Here is an 18,378-nt window from a genome sequence, read left to right as displayed (position 1 = left end):
GGCCGAAGTCCCGCCGCTGTTAACCCTCTCCAGCCGGTGTGCATTAAACCACCTTGTGAACGGCGGGACAAGGCGGCGCGGGCAGGCACCGGGGTCCTGGGTGGGGCACGGGACAATCTGGCCCCGGGGGATGCCCCCACGGTGGCCTGGCCCGTGATCGGGGCCCGCCGATCGACGGGCGGGCCTGTGCCGTGGGGGCACTCTTTTTCTTCTGCCTTCACCATGGTCTTCACTATGGCGGAGGCGGAAGAGACCCCCTCCCCTGCGCATGTGCGGGGATGACGCCTGCAGCTGCTGACGCTCCCGCGCATGCGTCGCCCGGCGAAGTCCTTTCGGCACCAGAGGGCTTTCCCGCCAGCCGGCGGAGCGGAAACCACTCCGGCGCGAGCCTAGCCCCTCAAGATGAGGGCTTCTCCGCACCTTTGGGGCGGCCCGAAGCCGGAGTGATCCGCGCCGTTTTTGGCGCCGGGCAGCAGACATCGCGCCAGTTTGTGGAGAATCCTGCCCATGGTCTTTGTTACAATGGTAAATAATTATCACCATGAGATTATAAATACAAAAGTATGAAATTGTTTTAATATATAATCTGTTTCCCACTTTCATTTTTATTTCCAAATGGAATATTCTCAATTTTTGACTTCTGAGAAAGAGAGGCTTATCAATGGTGAAACTTGATTACCGTTTTGTTTCTTAAAGCATTTCAAACTGCAGCACAAACAACAAGTTAATATTGTTGATTTGCTCAACCAATTGTCTGCTCACCTCCAAGTCAAAGGACGCATGAAGCTCAATTTGATTTGCTACTTCCAATATTCTGCAAATGTTTATTAAATGAGCAATGAGTGTTTCATTTACAACAAAGGTCCAGGGACAGATCACACACTTGGTTGTGGTTTCTTATTTGGAATATGCTGCGCACGTCAGGAGAATAGTTCAAAATTATAGTAGATTGGAAGTTTCACATAGGCTCATTTGGATGCTGTAAACATTGTGAGACAAACCCATACACCGTATTAACGAATCCTGATATTGAAAGGCCTTCTGGTCACTTATTCAAACTTTTACAGAAATTATGTATAATGAGCGCGATTTAATGGAAACCTTTCTAAGTGTGGTAGCGAATGGGAACTAGCGTGACTTTCCTGCCGCTCATGCCGCCGAGCTTTCACCGCTATAAACATTAATTGGACCACTTAATGAGGACTCATGGGCTTCACACTGCAAACGACTGTCCGGCAAACTGATTTGCTTGGACCGCACTCGTCAGCCCCCTGTTAAAAAGGGAAAGCAGCACTTAAACCGAACCTGCACAGCCAACCCCAGACAGCTCGCAGCCATGCCACCGAGGAGATCAGCCCCGCAATTTGGGGAAGCCGACCTGGCCAGAGTGTTGGATGCAGTCAAAATCAGAAGGTATGCCCTATTTCCCCAAAGGTCTCGAAGAGTTCACCACAGGGCAGACAGTGCCGCCTGGGAGGAAATGGCAGCGGCCGTCAGCTCGGGGAGCATCACCAGGAGGATTGGAACCTAGCGCTGTAAAAAGGTCAATGACCTCCACCGGGCTACATGGGTGGGGAGGCACCAGCCCCCACTTGCACCGGCCCCCCTGCCATGCTGATCTTTCACCCCCCCCAACGAGCATGCACCTGGCACTGCCCCTGCCCAGCACCGTTCTGTGCCCCGGCCCACCCATTTCCAGTAGTACCACCCAAAACGTCCCTCCCCAGATACTCCCAACCCCCTCCATACTCCCCATCCCCCATCCCCCATGCTCCCCATCCCCACCCATTGTCCCCAACCCCCACTTCACCCCCCCCCCCACAGCTTCTGCAATGAGACGCGCCCAGCCCATGCACCCCAGGCCGCAGTGGGGGCTCCTGCTCACCAGTCGCTGGATCACCCATCTCCAACCCCCAGGCCATGGCGGCTCTGCATAACCCTACCACCAATGGCGGGCCACTCAGACTAAGACCACCCCCCTCCAGACACCCCTTCTGAGCACCGGGGCAGCAACCCCAAGGCCCTTGGACACATTGCCCAGGAGCAAAGATGGAAACTCATCTTCTTGGATCCCCACAGCAGCCCTTCCATTAGATAGGGAGTCGCTCACGTTAATTGTCTGGAGATTGGCCTGAAGTGGTGATTATTGGTTTCTCTCCAAGCTACGGTGGTTTCCTGAATTCGCCAATGGGAGCGGGTCAGTAAAATCGCAAACCAATTGTTGCCCAGCTCAATTCTCTTTTGTATCCTCACCTGCGATCTAATGCTCTCGTCGCACGCTTGCTTAAGTGCAACACGGCCATTAAATCACGCCCTACATATTGTAACTTCACATTTACCTTCACATCAAAACAAAGAACAAAGAACAAAGAAATGTACAGCACAGGAACAGGCCCTTCGGCCCTCCAAGCCCGTGCCGACCATGCTGCCCGACTAAACTACAATCTTCTACACTTCCTGGGACCATATCCCTCTATTCCCATCCTATTCGTGTATTTGTCAAGATGCCCCTTAAATGTCACTATCGTCCCTGCTTCCACCACCTCCTCCGGTAGCGAGTTCCAGGCACCCACTACCCTCTGTGTAAAAAACTTGCCTCGTACATCTACTCTAAACTTTGCCCCTCTCACCTTAAACCTATGCCCCCTAGTAATTGACCCCTCTACCCCAGGGAAAAGCCTCTGACTATCCACTCTGCCTATGCCCCTCATAATTTTGTAGCCCTCTATCCGGTCGCCCCTCCACCTCCTTCTTTCACCCCCCCCCCCAGTTCCAGTGAGAACAAACCGAGTTTATTCAACCGCTCCTCATAGCTAATGCCCTCCATACCAGGCAACATTCTGGTAAATCTCTTCTGCACCCTCTCTAAAGCCTCCACATCCTTCTGGTAGTGTGGCGACCAGAATTGAACACTATACTCCAAGTGTGGCCTAACTAAGTTCTGTACAGCTGCAACATGACTTGCCAATTCTTATACTCAATGCCCTGGCCAATGAAGGCAAGCATGCCATATGCCTTCTTGACTACCTTCTCCACCTGTGCTGCTCCTTTCAGTGACCTGTGGACCTGTACTCCTAGATCTCTTTGACTTTCAATACTCTTGAGGGTTCTACCATTCACTGTATATTCCCTACCTGCATTAGACTTTCCAAAATGCATTACCTCACATTTGTCCGGATTAAACTCCATCTGCCATCTCTCCGCCCAAGTCTCCAAACAATCTAAATCCTGCTGTATCCTCTGACAGTCCTCATTGCTATCCGCAATTCCACCAACCTTTGTGTCGTCTGCAAACTTACTAATCAGACCAGTTACATTTTCCTCCAAATCATTTACATATATACTACAAACAGCAAAGGTCCCAGCACTGATCCCTGTGGAACACCACTGGTCACAGCCCTCCAATTAGAAAAGCATCCTTCCATTGCTACTCTCTGCCTTCTATGACCTAGCCAGTTCTGTATCCACCTTGCCAGCTCACCCCTGATCCCGTGTGACTTCACATCCTTTCAAAGCATTAATAGTTTTGACCAGTCATGCTTAATGCATGATTTTAAGTGCAGATTCACACACATGAGTTGGATCTCATGACATTGTGTTGTGTCAGAACGTCTTTAAAAACGGCTGTCGGCTCCTGATTTCAGGATTCGCAACATCATTGCCATTGCCAGCCATTTATGCTCAAGCGGCATAAGGGTGCAGGTAGAGAGGCGGCACCTTGCACTCCCAACCATGCTGATTCCATTGTGGGAGCAGACAGAAAGCACCACAAGTTTGATGAAGTCAGGCCACCTTTTCCAGGACTCATGGCTCTTACAAGGAGTCGTGATTCATTGGGAAACCTTAGCCTGGAGTTCGATATCTTTTGACAGGTAGGTTTAAAGGTGTTTAGATAGTGTATGGTAATAAGTACTTTTTAAAAAAGTAAGTGTTTAAGGTTTTTGTATGGTTTTAATTGTGTTCTTAATGTAATTATTGGTCATCGGTTTCTATCCTTAAAGAGTTAGCCATTGCATTAATCAACATTTTGTAAGTATTGAGATTCATTAGTGTACTTTTTCTATCACAGAAGTGCTCTTGTGCATTTAAAACCATTGAAAAATGTTCGTGTACTTGATGTAATGATTTGAAACTTTGAGAAATCCAGGCCATTGTATTTGGCTCCAATGGTTTGTTTTTACCGATTAACTCTGTAATGTTTGGCTGAGTTTCAAAAAACACTGGTGGACCGAGATCAGTAAGTTACATGTGTCTGTAATAGGTTTCAGATTCTTTCATGTGGTTTTTGAATAGTTATTTGTTTCTTTTCACCACTTTATGACCACTGAAGGGAATTAAGTTTTTTTTAAACTGATAAGGTATGAATGGCTGTGTATTCGAAAGTTTAAGAGCTTGTCAGAGGTCCAGGTTTTGAAGTGCATTTCAAAGGCTCCCCATTGATATGGCATGTCTCATGAGGTTTGTATGGAGGATACGCTAGGGGCTTGGGGGATATGAGTGGACGTGGGATAAGAAAGGGCATTGGGAGTATGAGGGAGCACAGGAGCTGCTCTATTCCCCCATCCTGGCTGCACCCACCCATGCACATTGACTAACCATGTGCAGATTCTGATTCTGAACTAGCTTCTACAATTCATACTCTATAAGTATATGAGCTGATAGCTGCATTAGGTTGAATGACTGTGCTTTTTCAAATTTAACTTTCCCCTATTTCTCTCAATTGCTTATGAAGACACTGAGAAACCATCAGTCCTTGTATATCAAAAGGCATAAAAGCTTAAGGTCTAGGGATGTGGGAAATGGGTGGGTTTGGTCCGTGGCCATTCCATTTGCAGCTTTCAATCCTTTCAGGATGAGAGTGAGGGGTGAGGGGACAAAATGAACACTACAACAATTTACCATCATCTAGGATGGCCTACGCTGCACGACATGCCACTGGCTCTGTAGCAATACTTTTCTTTCAGAAAATTTAAAATACCCAATTCATTTTTCCCCCAACCTATCCTGCACATCTTTGGGTGGTGGGGGTGAGACCCATGCAAACAGGGGGACAATGTGCAAACTCCACACAGACAGTGACCCGAGGCCAGGATCAAACCTGGGTCCTTGGTGCCATGAGGCAACAGTGCTAACCACTGCGCCACCTGCAGTCTGGCTCTGTAGCCATATTGCCCACAATCTGAAGGTAAATCTGCCCCATGGATTTGAGAGGTTGTATTGTTCATGGTGCTGTTCTGATCCTCTGGCTTCCCCACCTGTTGTGGGTGATATTCTGGAGGGTAGAGGGTTAAATATAATCGATGGTTTGTTTGGGGGATGCTTGCCATTGCTGAAGAGTTGGAAATATGTGTTGGCAATGAAACGTGTGCATGCGGCGAGTCTGCTTGGAAGTGAGAGATTTTCTCAGAATGTTAAAGGTGAGATCAGGACATGATATATTAAGTCATGTGAGAGGCTTCAGTTGTAGTGTTTGCAAAATCTGTTGTGCTGATGTATTCACCCAAGTGAGATCGTTACATCTTCATCAGCACTACTGCCAAATCTATGGTTAAGCACTCTAGACATTTACTATCCTCACCGCATGCTTTCACCCCGTCCTCAGCGACGCTGCGAACAGGGACTCCTTGCCGCTTCAACCTCTCAGCATAGTCAGTGCGAGGTAATGCCGCTAAGCCTGAACCCCGCTCCTCCTGTCAATGTCACAGTTTCTCCGTCAGAGACTGAAAGCAATTTCCAACAGCCTGCTGTGCATTGAAGAAACTTCCTTTTTACAGGAGCAGCACCTTTACATCGGGAAAGCTGTCTAGAACACAACGTTTCCTGCCAAATGTTACTTAGTCCCCTGAAGTGTTCAGGATGCCTGCACAGAGACAAAGATGGCTGTGCAGGGTGGGGGTGGAGACCTCACCTCTATGTGTTGCAATCATGGAAATAGAAGATGAATTTTACATCTTTTTCACCTAGTTCTATTTGGTGTGAACTGAAATCAAACACCCCAAAATTTGGGTATTACATTTAAAGTTTTTAAAGTCTTTATCTACAGTACAAATCAGGCAACAACATTGCTCTCAATTAACATAAGCTGAGATGCAGTTGATCTCAGTTTGTGCCTTGAGAACACTTTCCCTCAATGTATCCTCATGATCCTAAAGGGACAGGCCATGCTAACAACATCTTAGCAGTGTCTGTCATTCCTTAACCCAATTCCCTTGTGTAACAACCTGCAGGGGTCACATCCAGCTGGGGATGATTGTTTCCCCGTGTTTATTTAGACTGTATGAAGTTTGAGATCTTGGAGTACAATATTGGGAAGCTACCCTTAAAGGCAGCAGTTCAGGGAGACAAGGTTGTTAAGAAAGCAGATGGAATATTCTCCTTCATTGGCAGAGGTATAGAATATAAAAGTAAGGATATAATGATAGAATTGTATAAAACACTGTTGAGGCCACAACTGGAATATTGTGTGCAGTTCTAGTTGTCACAGTACAGGATGTTATTGCTCTGGGGCGAGTGCAGAGGAGATTTCCAAGAATGTTGTCAAGGCTAGAAAAGTGTGGCTACGAGGAGAGATTGGATAGGTTTTTATTTCCTGGAACAAATAAGGCTGAGAGGTGACTTAATTGAGGTGAACAAAGGGCAGCACGGTGGCGCAGTGGGTTAGCACTGCAGCCTCACGGCGCCGAGGTCCCAGGTTCGATTCCGGCCCAGGGTCACTGTCCGTGTGGAGTTTGCACATTCTCCCCGTGTTTGCGTGGGTTTCTCTCCTACAACCCAAAAATGTGAAGGCTAGGTGGATTGGCCACGCTAAATTGCCCCTTAATTGGAAAAGAAAAATTGAATTGGGTACTCTAAAATTAAAATTTAAAAAAAAATAAATAAATAAAAAATTGAGGTGGACAAAATTACGAGGTGAACAGATAGGGTGGTGTTGCTCTCTTTGGTTGGCTCTGAATATGGCGGTCAATATGGTCGCCTTCCTTAATCCTAATTATGTTTTCTCTAGAGTCACCAGGTAGCTTTCGATACCGCCACAAGGTTCAAACCCGAATACTGATCAAAAGAGCCAATACACCAGTTAGTTAGTTCAAAGTCAATACTATTTATTTACACACACAGTAATATCTACTCATGCACGAAATACTACAGACTAAACTATCACTACTAGCAAGGATAATCCAGGGAACTACAGGCCGGTGAGCCTTACTTCAGTGGTAGGGAAATTACTGGAGAGAATTCTTCGAGACAGGATCTACTCCCATTTGGAAGCAAATGGACGTATTAGTGAGAGGCAGCATGGTTTTGTGAAGGGGAGGTCGTGTCTCACTAACTTGATAGAGTTTTTTGAGGAAGTCACTAAGAAGATTGATGCAGGTAGGGCAGTGGATGTTGTTTATTTGGACTTCAGTAAGGCCTTTTACAAGGTCCCTCATGGTAGACTAGTACAAAAGGTGAAGTCACAGGGGATCAGGGGTGAACTGGCAAGGTGGATACAGAATTGGCCAGGTCATAGAAGGCAGAGAGTAGCAATGGAGGGATGCTTTTCTAATTGGAGGGCTGTGACCAGTGGTGTTCCACAGGGATCAGTGCTGGGACCTTTGCTGTTTGTGGTATATATAAATGATTTGGAGGAAAATGTAACTGGTCTGATTAGTAAGTTTGCAGACGACACAAAGGTTGGTGGAATTGCGGATAGCGATGAGGACTGTCAGAGGATACAGCAGGATTTAGATTGTTTGGAGACTTGGGCGGAGAGATGGAGTTTAATCCGGACAAATGTGAAGTAATGCATTTTGGAAGGTCTAATGCAGGTAGGGAATATACAGTGAATGGTAGAACCCTCAAAAGTATTGAAAGTCAAAGAGATCTAGGAGTACAGGTCCACAGGCCACTGAAAGGGGCAACACAGGTGGAGAAGGTAGTCAAGAAGGCATACGGCATGCTTGCCTTCATTGGCCAGGGCATTGAGTATAAGAATTGGCAAGTCATGTTGCAGCTGTATAGAACCTTAGTTAGGCCACATTTGGAGTATAGTGTTCAATTCTGGTCACCACACTACCAGAAGGATGTGGAGGCTTTAGAGAGGGTGCAGAAGAGATTTACCAGAATGTTGCCTGGTATGGAGGGCATTAGCTCTGAGGAGCGGTTGAATAAACTCGGTTTATTCTCACCGGAACGAAGGAGGTTGAGGGGCGACCTGATAGAGGTCTACAAAATTATGAGGGGCATAGACAGAGTGGATAGTCAGAGGCTTTTCCCCGGGGTAGAGGGGTCAATTACTAGGGGGCTTAGGTTTAAGGTGAGAGGGGCAAGGTTTAGAGTAGATGTACGAGGCAAGTTTTTTACGCAGAGGTTAGTGGGTGTACTAATGACAAATACATGAATAGGATGGGAATAGAGGGATGCGGACCCAGGAAGTGTAGAAGATTGTAGTTTAGTCGGGCAGCATTGTCGGCACGGGCTTGAGGGCCGAAGGGCCTGTTCCTGTGCTGTACATTTCTTTGTTCTTTGTTCTTTGTACTGCTAAAGCCTATACCTAGCTTTGGGCGCCCACTCAGTCAGAGGAACAATGGCCGTTGTTCGGACCTGAGGCTGCTGGGGTCCAAGTGGTAGAGGGGAAACTGCTAAGGTCGTCTGTCTGGTAGCGAGCGTTGACCTTGGACTTACTTGCTTCTGGTGCAGCTGGTGGACGGGTCTCTCTGCTGTGAGAGCCAAGTACAAGAGAGCAATTCTCTCTTGGGGCCTTCTTCTTATACCTGAAGGGGGCTTCGCACGCTTTTGGGCGGGCCTTGAACTAGGCCCCAATTAATTGGACCGCATCTTGATCATCCGCATTGATCCTGACCAATAAAGGGGTGGGTGCCCTGACAGCTGGGCGTGTACTAGGTGGCCGTTGGCCTGCTTTGTTTTCTGCTTTGGGTTTGGGGAACTGGCGCCGCGAGGTCTGGAGCCAGATCGGTTACTTAAGTATCTTCCTTTGTTCCCGGAGATGGGCCATCCATATGCTAAAGGGCCTACAGTTTCAGTCTTGTCTGGGAGCTGCGGCTCCAATATGCACACAGGCTCTGCCTGCTTGCTTTCTTAACATTGTCCATTTTTCCCTGCAATCTTTGCAAATGTCCATTTTGTATTCTGGAAGTGGCCATCTCAGATGGCTACAGTGGACAGGATAAAATTGTTTCCTTGGCGGAAAATTCTAGAACCAGGGGCGTAGATTCAAGATAAGCGGCAGAAGGTGTAGAGGGGACATGAGGAATCCTGATTTGGGTAGTGGGAGTCTGGAATTCGCTGCCTGAGTTGGTGGTGGAGGAAAAGACCCTAAACTCTTTTTAAAAGGTACCTGGATCTACATCTTCAGCGCTCTAAGCTACAGGGCTATGGACCGGGTGCAGGAAGTTGGGATTAGAAACGTACGTCAGGTCAGTACCATTTGGGCATGTCCTTGTTTTAATGAATTGCATTATATTGACTAAAGAGTTCAGCTTTCTCTTTGCATTGTGATTGCTAGGTTTCAATGATTGGAGCATCACGTCTGTTCAATCATCTATTTGTTTTAACTTTACCCTGTGCAATTATCAACCACATTCATACAACATATACATTATCAATACATTTTCCTCCTTATCATCGATAGAGACACTGCACTTTAAGAAGGATGTCAAAGCAATTTGAAGGGACTCAGAAGAGATTTAGCAGAATGATACAAGCGATCAGGGACTTCAGTTATTTGGAGAAACTAGAGAAATCGGGATTGTTCCCTAAAGAATCTGGCTTTGGACACTATGAAGTAGGGTTGAATATATGACCTGCAGTTCGAACTTGGGATCATAGAAAAGTTACAGCACCACATCTTGCCCACCTTTAGGCCCATCTTGTCCATACCAGCCCAATGACAGCGAGGTGCCCTTTCTAATCCCACCTTCCTGCACCCGGATCATGACCCCGCTGTTTACAGCACTTAAGGTGCATATCCAGGTACTTTTTAAAAGAGTTTAGTGTCTCCACCTACACCATCAACTTGGAGAGTTTATGAACAACTCATAATTATGTGCATCTATACAGTAAGGGTACAAGTATGGAGCTGACTTCATCCTAGGCCTTTACACATTGCCTCATGACATTCAATTGCATGACCATCACTGAACCACCGCTATTCCATCAAATGCTGTGCTACCTCCCTCATGCCAAACATGTGTGCCACCTATGTCTGAGCCGACATTGCTTCAGCAAATCATCTAGCAATGACCACTTTCGCTAACACATTAGCAGTTGATGGATTCCACATAGCCAGTATCTACAAGTATCCAAGCCCTATCTGGAAGCAGCAAGTCTTGTCTTTCCCCTCCCCCCTCCCCCCTCCCAACCATTTATGTGGGGGACTTTAACAGCCACCATTCAGACTGGAGATACCCAGTACTGGACAGTGACAGTGAAGCGCTTGCAGGGCTTTACATGGAATAGCGGACTGCTGCTTCTGTTCTGATCTGTGTTTCTTGCAGGCAAATGATACCAATGGGGTGTTGCACAACAAGATCTTCAAAGGCTCTTTGCTTGTATGCTGACAGATCCTCAACATTAATTTGGCAGATTTGGATAGCGGACCCTGAAGCAATGTTATTTTGGGCAGTCTTTCCATGTGTGGACTTTTCTCATGATGCTTCCTTTGGAAGTTAGTCTGTTGGTAGGGTTGGTAGTGACAGTGAAGTGCTTGCAGGGTGGCCAAGCAGAAATGATCTGACACTTAAACACAACCCCAAACAGCAAGGAACATTCTATTCAGCCAAATGGCAAAATTATTATTATTTTAATGGGACTCCCCACCCTGCACAGAGCTTTGTCTTAGATGACTTCCCACATAGCCAACACTGTCCTCTACTCAATCGTATATGCCTAAGTGTTCCAGTAGTCAACAACCCTAAGAAGATGCAATAGAACTTCCAGGAAGCCAACTGGATGAGATACAGTGAAACCTTGGAACGCAGCATCTTAAGAAACCAACTATGAAACATCATTGTTGGCGAACCATACAAACAACTTGGTGATGCCAACCTTCATGGCAAATCCCTGAAGTTACCAAGACACTTCTGTATCCCTTCCTTAGATAAAGAGAGCGCTGCCCTCCTAAAGGAATATGAAGCATCAGGGAATCCATTGGATCGAGTACCTCAATACCACATGCTGCATCAAGTGGGAGGAAATCATAGCAGAACTAAACTTCACATAATCCAGTAGGAAGTGCTGTAGTCTAATCTGCCAGCTTGGAGCAGCCCAAAAACAAAGTGTTGACACCGGCGCAGAATTCATGGAGTTCCACGACAGCAAAACTGGTGCCGCGCCTGGACCGATTCTGCTAATGGTAAGGGGCAAGCACCAGTGCCACATGGAACACAATCGATTTCAATGAGAAATGGGGAGGGATTCACCGGTTTCTCAATTGACACTCAGGAGGCTGACAAGCTGCAGCTGCATATACAGACTTCACTTCCCACACACACCATCCCAACTAACAAGATGGCAGCAAGACATGCGGCACCAAGGTTCACAGAGGCTGAGCTGGAGACCTTCCTGGATGCCGTGGAGGAAAGGAGGATGAGCCTAAACCCCAGCCTGGGAAGGACAGCTACCCACGCGCTGGGCTGTATGCATCGGACTGTCTAACAGTGTTGTTTTCTGTTTGCCCCCTACCCCAGGAGAAGGACGCCCATAATCACCAGGAGCGGGAGAAGACTGGAGGGAGAATGCCAGACTTGCGGCCCCTCACCGTTGCAGAGCAGAAGGCCCTGGATGTGGTCGGTGGCCTGGGGAAAAGGGAGGTGGCCGGGGTGGAATTCGGCCGCGGGTGAGGAAGTGAGACTCTGCTGAGTTGCGGTTCTCCGTGACACATGTGTCAACCTCCCACAACACCACCCTCACACCCACACCACCCTCACAATCACACTCATCCCCACCACCCTCACCCGCATTCCACTGTCACTCCCATGCCACTCTCACCCTCACACCAAACCTCACCCCCACACCACCTTCAGCCTCACCACTGTCACTCCTCCCACCCCCAGCAGGCGCCACAGCTGGAGCTCCCCCAATGAACCAAGCACTGATGCTGAAAGCAGCTCAGATGCCAGCCCTCCATCTGAGACATGGGACACCCGGAGCGTGAGTCGGAGGGTGACAGTGATTTCCCATCACGGCTGTCTGCAACACCCTTCACTATACCAGAGGCACTCATCTCGGTTGGACACTTTAGTGAAGAGGCTCCTGGGACACTCTCTGGTGCGCACCACACAGCTCATCTAGTACAGCAGGTGGAGGTAGGAACACCCGAGGGGGCGGACACACCGAGGGCAGACTGTCCCCAGGAACTAGCTGCCGTCCAGATGGGTTTCGGGCTTCTGGAAAGGACAGTCCCATCTATAGTGGAGATGCAGGTGCAGAGCCAGGGACTACATGAGAGGTTGTCAGCGAGCATCCAGCATCTGCAGGTGCAGTTGGAGGAGTCCAACTGCGTTCAGGAGCAGGGGGTGGTGCCGACCATGCGTGCCACCCAGGCCAACACCGCATAGGTGGCATCCACGGGGAGGCATTGGCTATGGATCAGCATGTCAAGACCTGGGGCATTCTGTGCAGGCGCAGGTCAAGGCCCAGGACAGGATTGCCACCTCACAGGCAACCATGTGCCAGAGCCACCTGAAAATCGCAGCGGAGCGTCTGAGCATGGCCCAGTCACAGCAGGCCATGGCTGGAAATGTCGGCAGCATTGCCCAGGGGCTGGCCAATATTGCGCAGATACAGAGAGAGGTAGCACAGTCCCAAAGGGAGATGGCGCAGTCACTGGCTGAGTGACACAGACCCAGAAGGTGGTGGCAGAGTAAACGGGTGATGAGGTCTAGTCCCAGACGGAGATGGTCCGTGCTCCATGGCCACGAACATGCAGACCCTGGTCGAGACCAACGCGGGCCTCCAGGACTGGCAGCGCCAGATGGCATGGAATCCTCAGAGGTTAGCTCAGCTCGCATCCCCCGTCCCATGGTCCGCGGCCATCGGGCACCCCGAGGAAGGAGGATGTGATGGAGTCCCTGCCGGTGACTCCCGCAGGAGAGGTGCCAGAACACCACAGCACCTCGGATTTCCCTCCTCCTGTCACTGGTGCATCTGGTGGGCAGAACCGGGCAGCACCACACCACCTGGGATGCCTGAGCAGCAGCTGGGCTCATCCAGGCCCAGTCGCCCCAGAAGATGACCGCCAATGGGGTATCAGGTTGCAGGGCGGGAATCACATCAGGCCACCTCCACTCCTGATGTATCGTCTGGAGAACCATCAAGATGTATCGTTAGGGCCCGTAAGGCCAGAAAGTTAGACACTAGTTAAGTTGGCACAGCTGCAGGGGACAGTTTAGTTATGGGGGCTAGGGCACAAATCTGTATATATGTTGTCTCATCTCATTAAATACCTTGTCACACTGTTATAACCTGTCTCAGTGCACTGTCAGATGGGTGTGAGTGGTGTGCAGGTCTGGGCTGCCAGAGAGGAGTGGGGGGAATGAGCAGACGTTGGGGAGGGAATGGGCAGACGTTGGGGAGGGAATGGGCAGACGTTGATGGTGGCCTGGGCTTCTCACCCCCCCGCCCCCCATACCGACCATCCCCACCATCGTCACCCTGAGGATTTGATGGCACTGTGTTATCGTGCGGGGCGCAGTGGTTGCTGAGTGAGTGCTTGCTGAGAAGGGGAGTAAATCTTTAAAAAACGTACTGTAGGGAGTTTCCAGCTGAATCCAGTCGGAGTGAGGACAGTGTCTTTGGGTAAGTAGTAAAGATTTAAATTGTTTGCGCAGGCCCATAACAGCTGACGGCTGTTTTTGTGTGGGGCGCAGTAGTTGCTGGTTAAGTGTTTTATTTTTACCTGTATTTAAGTTGGGAAGTTTCTAAACCCTAGACACTACACTTATAGTGTCCCCCACCCTTCCACCTCCTCTAACCTAAGGGGTAGAGTGAATAACAGGTAAGCTCTTTTTTTTATCTAGAGGGGATGGCAGGGAAGGTAATGCAATGTTCCTACTGCAGAATGTTTGAGGTGAGGGATGCCGTCAGTACCCCTGCTGATTTCATTTGTGGGAAGTGCACCCATCTCCAGCTTCTCAGAAACTGCGTTAGGGAACTAGAGCTGGAGCTGGATGAACTTCGGATCATTCAGGAGGCAGAGGCGGTTATAGATAGAAGCTTCAGCGATGTAGTTACTCCAAAGAATAAAGATAGATGGTTGACGGTGAGAGGGGCTGGGAGGAGGCAGTCAGGGAGAGAGAGGAGTTTAACACGTGGCTACAGGGATGGTGCAGGAGGGAGGGTTTCAGATTTCTGGATAATTAGAGCTCATTCTGGGGTCGGTGGGACCTCTACAAACAGGATGGTCTACACCTGGACCAGAGGGGTACCAATATCCTGGGGGGGAAATTTGCTAATGCTCTTCGGGAGGGTTTAAACTAGTTCAGCAGGGGATTGGGAACCTGAATTGTAGCTCCAGTATACAGGAGGTTGAGAGTAGTGAGGTCATGAGTAAGGTTTCAAAGTTGCAGGAGTGTACCGGCAGGCAGGAAGGTGGTTTAAAGTGTGTCTTCTTCAATGCCAGGAGCATCCGGAATAAGGTGGGTGAACTTGCGGCATGGGTTGGTACCTGGGACTTCGATGTTGTGGCCATTTTGGAGATATGGATAGAGCAGGGACAGGAATGGTTGTTGCAGGTGCCAGGGTTTAGATATTTCAGTAAGCTCAGGGGAGGTGGTAAAAGAGGGGGAGGGGTGGTATTGTTAGTCAAGGACAGTATTACGGTGGCAGAAAGGACGTTTGATGAGGACTCGTCTACTGAGGTAGTATGGGCTGAGGTTAGAAACAGGAAAGGAGAGGTCACCCTGTTAGGGATTTTCTATAGGCCTCCGAAAAGTTCCAGAGATGTAGAGGAAAGGATTGCAAAGACGATTCTGGATAGGAGCGAAAGCAACAGTGTAGTTGTTATGGGGGACTTTAACTTTCCAAATATTGACTGGAAACGCTATAGTTCGAGTACCTTAGATGGGTGTTTTTGTCCAATGTGTGAAAGAGGGTTTCCTGACACAGTATGTAGCTAGGCCAATGAGAGGTGAGGCCATATTGGATTTGGTACTGGGTAATGAACCAGGACAGGTGTTAGATTTGGAGGTAGGTGAGCACTTTGGTGATAGTGACCACAATTCGATTACGTTTACTTTAGTGATGGAAAGGGATAGGGATATACCGCAGGGCAAGAGTTATATCTGGGGAAAGGCAATTATGATGCGATGAGGCAAGACTTAGGATGCATCGGATGGAGAGGAAAACTGCAGAGGATGGGCGCAATGGAAATGTGGAGCTTGTTCAAGGAACAGCTACTGCGTGTCCTTGACAAGTATGTACCTGTCAGGCAGGGAGGAAGTGGTTGAGCAAGGGAACCGTGGTGGACAAAAGCAGTCGAAACACTTGTCAAGAGGAAGAAGGAGGTTTATGTAAAGATGAGACATGAAGGTTCAGTTAGGGCGCTCGAGAGTTACAAGTTAGCTAGGAAGGACCTAAAGAGAGAGATAAGAAGAGCTAGGAGGGGACATGAGAAATCTTTGGCAGGTAGGATCAAGGATAACCCAAAAGCTTTCTATAGATATGTCAGGAATAAAATAATGAATAGGGTAAGAGTAGGGCCAGTCAAGGACAGTAGTGGGAAGTTGTGCGTGGAGTCCGAGGAAATAGGAGAGGTGCTAAATGAATATTTTTTGTCAGTATTCACACAGGAAAAAGACAATGTTGTCGAGGAGAATACTGAGATTCAGGCTACAAGACTAGAAGGGCTTGAGGTTCATAAGGAGGAGGTGCTAGCAATTCTGGAAAGTGTGAAAATAGATAAGTCCCCTGGGCCGGATGGGATTTATCCTAGGATTCTCTGGGAAGCTAGGGAGGACATTGCTGAGCCTTTGGCTTTGATCTTTAAGTCACCTTTGTCTACAGGAAAAGTGTCAGAAGACTGGAGAATAGCAAATGTCCCCTTGTTCAAGAAGGGGAGTAGAGACAACCCCGGTAACTATAGACCAGTGAGCCTTACTTCTGTTGTGGGCACAGTCTTGGAAATGTTTATAAGAGATAGGATGTATAATCATCTGGAAAGGAATAATTTGATTAGAGATAGTCAACGCGGTTTTGTGAATGGTAGGTCGTGCCTCACAAACCTTATTGTATTCTTTGAGAAGGTGACCAAACAGGTGGATGAGGGTAAAGCAGTTGATGTGGTGTATATGGATTTCAGTAAAGCATTTGATAAGGTTCCCCACAGTAGGCTAATGCAGAAAATGCGGAGGCATGGGATTCAGGGAGATTTAGCAGTTTGGATCAGAAATTGGCTAACTGGAAGAAGACAACGGGTGGTGGTTGATGGGAAGTGTTCTGCCTGGAGTCCAGTTACTCGTGGTGTACCACAAGGATCTGTTTAGGGGCCACTGCTGTTTATCATTTTCATAAATGACCTGGAGGAGGACGTAGAAGGATGGGTGAGTAAATTTGCAGATGACACTAAAGTCGGTGGAGTTGTGGACAATGCGGAAGGATGTTACAAGTTACAGAGGGACATAGATAAGCTGCAGCGCTGGGCTGAAGATGGCAAATGGAGTTTAATGCAGAAAAGTGTGAGGTGATCCATTTTGGAAGGAATAACAGGAAGGCAGAGTACTGGGCTAATGGTAAGATTCTTGGTAGTGTGGATGAGCAGAGAGATCTCGGTGTCCATGTACATAGATCCCTGAAAGTTGCCACCCAGGTTGAGAGGGTTGTTAAGAAGGCGGGCGGTGTTTTAGCTTTTATTGGTAGAGGGATTGAGTTTCGGAGCCATGAGGTCATGTTGCAGCTGTACAAAACTCTGGTGCGGCCGCATTTGGAGTATTGCGTGCAATTCTGGTCGCCGCATTGTAGGAAGGATGTGGAAGCATTGGAAAGGGTGCAGAGGAGATTTACCAGAATGTTGCCTGGTATGGAGGGAAGATCTTATGAGGGAAGGCTGAGGGACTTGAGGCTGTTTTCATTAGAGAGAAGAAGGTTAAGAGGTGACTTAATTGAGGCATACAAGATGATCAGAGGGTTAGATAGGGTGGACAGTGGGAGCCTTTTTCCTTGGATGGTGATGTCTAGCACGAGGGGACATAGCTTTAAATTGAGGGGAGATAGATACAGGACAGATGTCAGAGGTAGGTTCTTTACCCAGAGAGTAGTAAGGGCGTGGAATGCCCTGCCTGCAACAGTAGTGGACTCGCCAACACTAAGGGCATTCAAATGGTCATTGGATAGATATATGGACAATAAGGGAATAGTGTAGATGGGCTTTAGAGTGGTTTCACAGATCGGCGCAACATCGAGGGCCGAAGGGCCTGTACTGCGCTGTAATGTTCTATGTTCTATGTGTGATGGCATGGCCAGCTCGCATGCAAGGGTCACCCAGGTGGATGGTGGAAAGTGCTACCATGGGCAGGAGTCAGACATTGTCAAACAATACGGAGCACCAGAGCTCATCGCAGAGTGGGTTGTCATCATCCTCCATCCCATGGACCAACCAGACCCGTGGTGTTACTGCTAACCCAGGGTCCCCACCCCGTAGTGGAATAAAGGATTATGGTGTTTGGGCTGGAAAATGCAGCTGAGTCCCCAAAACATCAGCCATGATCTCATTGAAAGGTGGAGCAGGCTCAAAGGACCAGATGGCCTACCTGCTCCTAGTTCTTATGTACTTAGGTGTGCATCACAGAGGGGATTGCAGGCGAGGGGTGGCCGGAGGGGGTGGGGGTGGGGGTTGGAGGGTGGGGAGGTGTGTGGGGTAGGGTGCGATGTCCATGCCCCTGGTCAGTGCCTTCCCCACCCCCAGTTGGGGAAACTGGAAGCGATCAGAGCATACTGTGCACAGTGATCCTGGCGCTTGCATTATGCGGCCTTCTGTGCCTGCCAACGAGACCTAGCATTCCTCCTCCATCTCCAGCACGTCGCCCCTCTGCTGCGTGATGTTGTGGAAGACATAGCAGCCCGCCAGGGTGCGGTTGACCCTCTCAGCATCATACTAGAGGGCTCCTCCAGAGCAGTTTCAGGAACCTAGGTCACCTGATGAAGGAGCTATGCTCCGAAAGCTAGTGATTCCAAATAACCCTGTTGGACTTTAACCTTGTGTTGGAAGAGCTCTTCCTGTGGCATGAATTATGACTGGTCTCTCTCGGTGTATACCTGGCGGGCAAATCTGCTGGAGGAGCTCAAGTGAGTGCATCGCTCAGTTGCTCTGTTGGCCTGGTTTTTCCCATCCAATCTCGTTCAGGAGCATTACTGCTCGTGGGGCACCAATCAAAGTCTGATAAC

The 18,378-nt window shown here is 48.6% G+C and overlaps 1 protein-coding gene across 3 annotated transcripts in view; it reads left to right on the top strand.

The window, feature by feature from the left end:
* Positions 1-18,378, top strand: part of LOC140386588 (cell adhesion molecule CEACAM5-like) — a 162,032-nt gene that overhangs the window by 105,076 nt on the left and 38,578 nt on the right. The gene's annotated exons all lie outside the window — the stretch shown is intronic.

This window comes from Scyliorhinus torazame, chromosome 12, assembly GCF_047496885.1.
Source record: "Scyliorhinus torazame isolate Kashiwa2021f chromosome 12, sScyTor2.1, whole genome shotgun sequence".
In the NCBI taxonomy this organism is placed as follows: Eukaryota; Metazoa; Chordata; class Chondrichthyes; order Carcharhiniformes; family Scyliorhinidae; genus Scyliorhinus; species Scyliorhinus torazame.
Note: the sequence above shows the minus strand (reverse complement) of the source record. Positions and strands in the feature narration are given on the sequence as shown.